The following is a 6,260-nucleotide window of genomic DNA, read 5'->3' on the forward strand; positions in this document are numbered from 1 at the left end:
ATAGGAAAGTGTTGCCGGCAAGCCTCATTCCATACCAACCCTCACAAAAATTAGCGGATCATATCGCAACGCAATAACTATGTATCACTCTGTCGATTGTTACAAAATAAAATGAGAATTTTGCACTGCGTTAACACAAACCGTTATGCAATAAAGACCCAGGTAAAATTAATAACATGGGACTCGAAATAATTGAGAAATTATAGTTCTTCCACTACTTATGCCCTTATTCTTCTGCTAGCTTTTTTGCATTGACGGACACCATATAGCACTTTTAGCACATGTAAGGTTAAGGGGAGCCCCAGAAATAGTTTTTAATATAAATAATTATTCTACTAATTGTTTCCCTATGCTTTTGTAATACACTTGCAGTCAGCACCACCACCCAACTTGGCACAGGTAAAGTTGATGGTCCCAGAGACTATCAGCATGCGCGAAAAAAAAAATATTGTTTAAAACATGCATCATTCTATACCAGGTTATCAATACAATCTAGCTTTGCGTCTACTTCAGGACATGGCAAAGCTTCAGAGCGAACACGAGGTGCGTCCGCAGAAAACGGACGTGTTAGCGACCGTGGGTATGTAAGTAAATGGAAACGATGTGAAGAGCGAACTTCCATTATAATTACATAGCAATGAACTATCCTTTTTTAACGCCGTTTCTGTGTTGACAGATAACGTACTCGTCTGTCGTTCTTATAAATATGTTCCCAAACCATTAATTTTACTTTGTGATTTATTAGACATTACGTTTTTGATCTTGTTCACGATTTATATAGAAAAATGTCATCCAAGACCTCTGCGCAGCCGCTATCGCAATTACCACGAGTAAGTGTAATTTGAAATTATTATTTCTATTGTTTGAGCACTGATAATTTCAGGGGCGTACTGGGGGAAATTCCTTCTTCGTGTCATGCCTCGTATTGTGTGTAATATCGCTTCCCGGTTTTCAGAAATATTGTCAGTCCTAGTGCACTGAGTTTCGATCAGGGATGAATCTCGAGAAATACGCACTGTATATTAGGAGTTAAATTATAGGCTATAGATTCCAAAACCAAGAACAGTGGCGGACAACCTTGTTTACCTGGTGCCCCTCCCCCTCGGGAGCGCTGCATATTTTACTCGCCTCCTTATACCCTTGCGTATCTAACATCCTTTTGTGATTTCAGATGCAACATTGAATTTTCAAATCTTCAACATGCATTATTGTTATCAGCTTTGTTCTGCATGAAACCATAGTTGCCACTGAATATTTATTTTTGCACGGTATTTAACGTTTGAGTTACTGTATTCGTAATTATGAAATTAGTGTGCCGATAGCTTGCGCCACCAGTGTCGGAGCTACTGATTAAGGATGTCACAATAGTATTCAACACAAAGTACGAATCGTAATTTTTATTCGCTCAGATTGAAAACACGCAGGACGGAGTCATTTGAGATTGTCTAATTATCAAACAACAAACACTATAATACTTACTTTCGTCGTCATAACGTCGATAATATTGAAGCCGTTATAAAAGACTTCTCTGGTGTTGTGTAAAAATATATATTCCCTTTGCGAGTATTCATATTTTCTTTTTCCTTTTATAATTACGAAATTTCACCAAGCAGCAAAACCTTTCACAGGCACAGTCAATTACAGTAAAACTGGAACTTAATTCCATTTTTCTTGGATGCAGTACTTAGCTCAAATCCTCACACACTGTTCAGTAAGAAGGAAACATTGCATAAGTTCCAAATGAATATATTGCTTCGTAACAAAAACGAATTAATAAACTTCATCCACAAAACACCACCATTCCCATATTCCTAGTGCTTAGTTTTATCAATAGATGGCAGGGCAATTCGTAGCTTGGCTGAGAATCTAGCTGCGTTATAGAAAACATCGGGTGAGGTTAAATTTAGCTTGAAGTTGCACCACCCGAGCGTGACGTAATGTTCCGTGGTATTAGTCCACTTTGCACACAAGACTTTATTGATATAAATAATAATAATAATAATTCACTTAAGGTACGAAACATGGATGAGCGAGCGTCAGCGACTGAAGAGGGTTAGAAATTCCCCCTTTTATTCCACCTTTAATGTAAATCTAACCTCACCCAAGAAACATCAGTTAAACGTGGAAGTTCTAGAGTAGAAGAAACGGGCATCTTTCCTAAACTATCATTCACACGTTTACTCAAGCAACTCACTCACACCTAAATTCACATTAACTCGCCTTCACTCTCAAATGATATTGGTGTCCTGACACATTAACTCTTAATAAACTCCCTGTACATGAGTCCTTGGTTCGATTCCAGCTTGCACCAAGTGAGCTTTCTGGTGAACAAACACCGTGTGCGTGGGTTTTCTCGGGGTTCTTCCGTGTCCTCACACTTCCTTTATTACACCATTTCATTAATTTCTGATCATCACCATCTCCTTTAGCCTAGTCAGCATAACGTGGGACGTAAAACTAAAAAAAAATGAAATGAAATCTTTAAGTTTTACGTCCCACGGTTATGCCTGTTAGGCTAAAGGAGACGGTGATGATGAGAGATGAATGAAATGGCGGAATGAAGAAAGGGGGAGGAAACGGTAGAACCCCGAGAAAACCCACGAGCACGGCGTTTGTCCATCACAAAGTCCACACGGCGCGAGCTGGGATCGAACCAGGGACCCCAAGCACCGGAGGTGAACGCTCTACCACTGAGCCACCGCGACGTAAAACTCAGAGATTTCATTTTTTTAAATCAACTCCCTCACACTCATTCTCCCTCACCCTCAAATATCACTGATGCCCTCACACAATTACTCTTAACTTCCTCATACTCATTCACAGGCCGAGATACTCTGTGGCTAAGCGGTTAGCGTACGCGCCTTTGGCGCGGGGTACCCGGGTTCGGTTCCCGGCGGGGGCTCATGTGGTTTGGATTCCACCTTAATTAGTAGATCCCGTCTCATATAGTCTTTGTGCTGAAAGGGACGTTAAACTCAAAATCAACTCAACTGAACTCATTCACAGGCCTGTAGCCAGTTCAAAAATTTAGGGGCGCCGTTAAAAATTAGGGGACGCCTACCGTGAACATTTTAGGGGGCTAGTAAAAATTTAAGGGTGCCGGCCCATCGTGGATATGGGGTCTGCTCATTCGCTCTAATCCTCAAATATTATTGAGCACTCACACTGGCCCTTGCTCGACTCTCAAATTCATGCTCACTCTATTTGACCACAAAATATTATAGAACTCATTTAAATTCACCCTCAATCCGCTGCATAGCACTCACTCACCATCGCTCTAAAATATTATCGATGCTTTCACTCACATCCTCTATCAAAAGGTCCTTGTTGGGTAACCGGTTAGTGTATGCAATTTTGGAGTGGGAGACCGTTTTTGATTCACAGTGGGAGCTCATGTGGTTCGGACCAAGGACGTTATAAAATAGAGAATCTGCCCATACGTATCTTAATCCTATTAACTCAATGAAGCCATAAACAACCGAGCATCGTCTGAACCAGCACGTGTGATGGGCTACTCTCGCTTCCACCTTGATTGTTGGCTCGAAACATGGCAATTTTAGTGGCGTGGAGTGGGCAGAGAACGTGTGGCGAAACAGTGACGTATGGCTCCACGAGTTTGTTGTATGGGCAGATAGTCTATTTATAACATCCTTGGTTCGGACCTCACTTTAAGCTGTACGTCCACATCTCATTTAGCCTTACTGCTGAGAGGGGTGCTATAGAAAATAAATCACATCAAATCACCCTCTATCACCTCCCTCAAACTTAGTTGCCTTTACTCAGAACTACGATATTATTGGTGCCTCACTTACATTCATACGATATTATTGGTGCCTTCTTCTCACTCACACTCGACTTCACAGTCATTCGTCTTCACAATAACACTCACTCGCTCTCACACTTAGCTTCATTCGTCCTCAAACTCAAACTAACCTTCATCCGCTCTGATATTCTCACTCTTTCTCTTGTTACTCAATTCTCTCACACAGTTTTCAGGTTGTAAATTCACACTAGACTAGCAGTTCTCATTGCCAGATTTGATAATAAACAAATCCTTACGATGTTTTTTAGTAGTCTTCGTAGTCTTACATCCCTTTCCTGCTAGGGGCTGCCGTGGCTCAGTGGTAGAGCGTTCACCTCCGGTGCATGGGGTCTTGGGTTCAAACCCAGGCTCCCACCAAGTGAACTTTGTGGTGGACAAACACCGTGTGCGTGGGTTTTCTCGGGGTTCTCCCGTTTCCTCCCACTTTTTTCATTTCACTCATTACTCATCATCACCGTCTCCTTTAGCCTAGCCGGCATAAGCGTGGGGCGTAAAACTCAAAAATTTCATTTCATTTCCCTTTCCTGCTACATTCTCATTCCACCGTTCCTTCCTCGTCATTCACTTGCCTTAATCATCCGTCTCCGTTAGCTTAAAGAGCATGTGTGACATTAAACACAAACATTTCATTTCATTTATTTTTCAGACTTCCAAACTATGTTATAATTATTAATCGGCATATTAATATCGGAATATGTCTCACGATTATGCATAACATAGTTATGTCTCACGATTATATTATATCTCACGATTATGCACAACATAGTTATGTCTCACGATTATGTCTCACGATTATGCATAACATAGTTATGTCTAACGATTATATTAGATTATGTCTCACGATTGTGCATAACATAGTTATGTCTCACGATTATGCATTAATATCGTAATATGTCTCACGATTATGCATAACATATTCCAAACTATGTTATGTCGGAATATGTTAGACTTCCGAAAGACTATGTTATGCATTAATGTCGGAAGTCTTAAAGAACGGCTTTTTCCGTCCGTCTGTCTGTAGACAGGTATCGAAATATCTGTAAGAGATATAGAGAAGTTTTTTTTCCAATCAGTGTCCAAAAAAATAAGTTCCATTTTGTCTGCTAATCCTCTACTTAAAACGAACGTGGTTCATATTAGCCATTTCCAGTTTCAACGTTTATCGATGTAGGAATAAAACAGTAAAAGATAGCGAGTATTGCATCTTTTAACAAATGAGTCAGTGTCGCAAAGCAACCTAAGATAAGTATCGACAACAATCTAATAAAACAGGAAGTGGTTCAAATTTACTACAAGTACTTCCGGTTTCAATAATTATTTCTATAGAGCATAAACGGTAAGAGGACTGAATTGCGTTTTTTTTTTTTTTTCAATCGATTTAGCTTGCCACTGTTACCCCTCCAGTAACCGTTCAAAGTAATCACTCCAGTAGTAATACTCGCCAAAATGACCTTTTCTAGAACTAGATTTAGGGATTTTTTGCCTAGATCTAGTGATTTGTAAGTCTTTGGAGGGCGTTTCTCTGTATTCTAATCTCAAGTAGCCGGATTTAGTGATTTTTCTCCTTAATGCACCCTGCAGAGATTATGTTTATAGCTAATTATGATATTTCTAATAACTAAAAATCAATACATTTAATTAACCTTTTAATTAAACTATAATTAAATTAGTTATGTCCTGCGATAAAATTCATATGTGATATGAAATATGAAGTAATTTAGTTTTTAAGAAAAATTGTAGGGTCAAGTTTCATTTCTAAAAATTTATGTTAATTGACGAAATTCATTTATAAACTAAACTAGGATGTGAAAGAAGTTCTTAAAATAATTGAAATAATGACTTACCTTTGGAAGACGGCGTCTTTTTCCGCAGCACCAGGTGACTTACTTGCGTGAGTAGATGCGCGGCACCTAACCTAATTTTGCGAAAAATCGCCTTCTTTCCAGAGCGTCCTGATAATAGAGACTCAATTTTCTAGGGCTCCACAATACGTGATGCCACCCGTACTGTCCAGCTATAGAAAATCGAACACCCCGAAAACTCGTTCTCTTTTATGACCGCTAATTGGGGGTGTACTCGTTCTCTACGATCCTTTTTTCAACCCCTATTTTAAATAGCAAAAATTGCATAAGACGATGAACATATAGCAGAGACGAATGGAGGTGTACTCGTTCTCTTTTACGCCTACTTCTTTACCCTTATTCAACATAGCATAAATCGCACAAGAAAGGTTTCAAACATTATTTTTAACATTGCAGAGCCAATAAAAGTGTATGTTTTTTTTTATACAAACTCTATGGAACATAGTAGAGATTCCATAAAACCATGAACACATATTACAACCCCTATGTAACGTAGCGGAGCTGATAAAGGAGTATGACATATTTTTGCAAGACCCTATGTAACATAGCAGAGCTAGTAAAAGAGTATGATCACC

The sequence above is a fragment of the Thermobia domestica genome, chromosome 17 (genome assembly GCF_964235325.1).
Source record: "Thermobia domestica chromosome 17, izTheDome1.hap1.1, whole genome shotgun sequence".
In the NCBI taxonomy this organism is placed as follows: Eukaryota; Metazoa; Arthropoda; class Insecta; order Zygentoma; family Lepismatidae; genus Thermobia; species Thermobia domestica.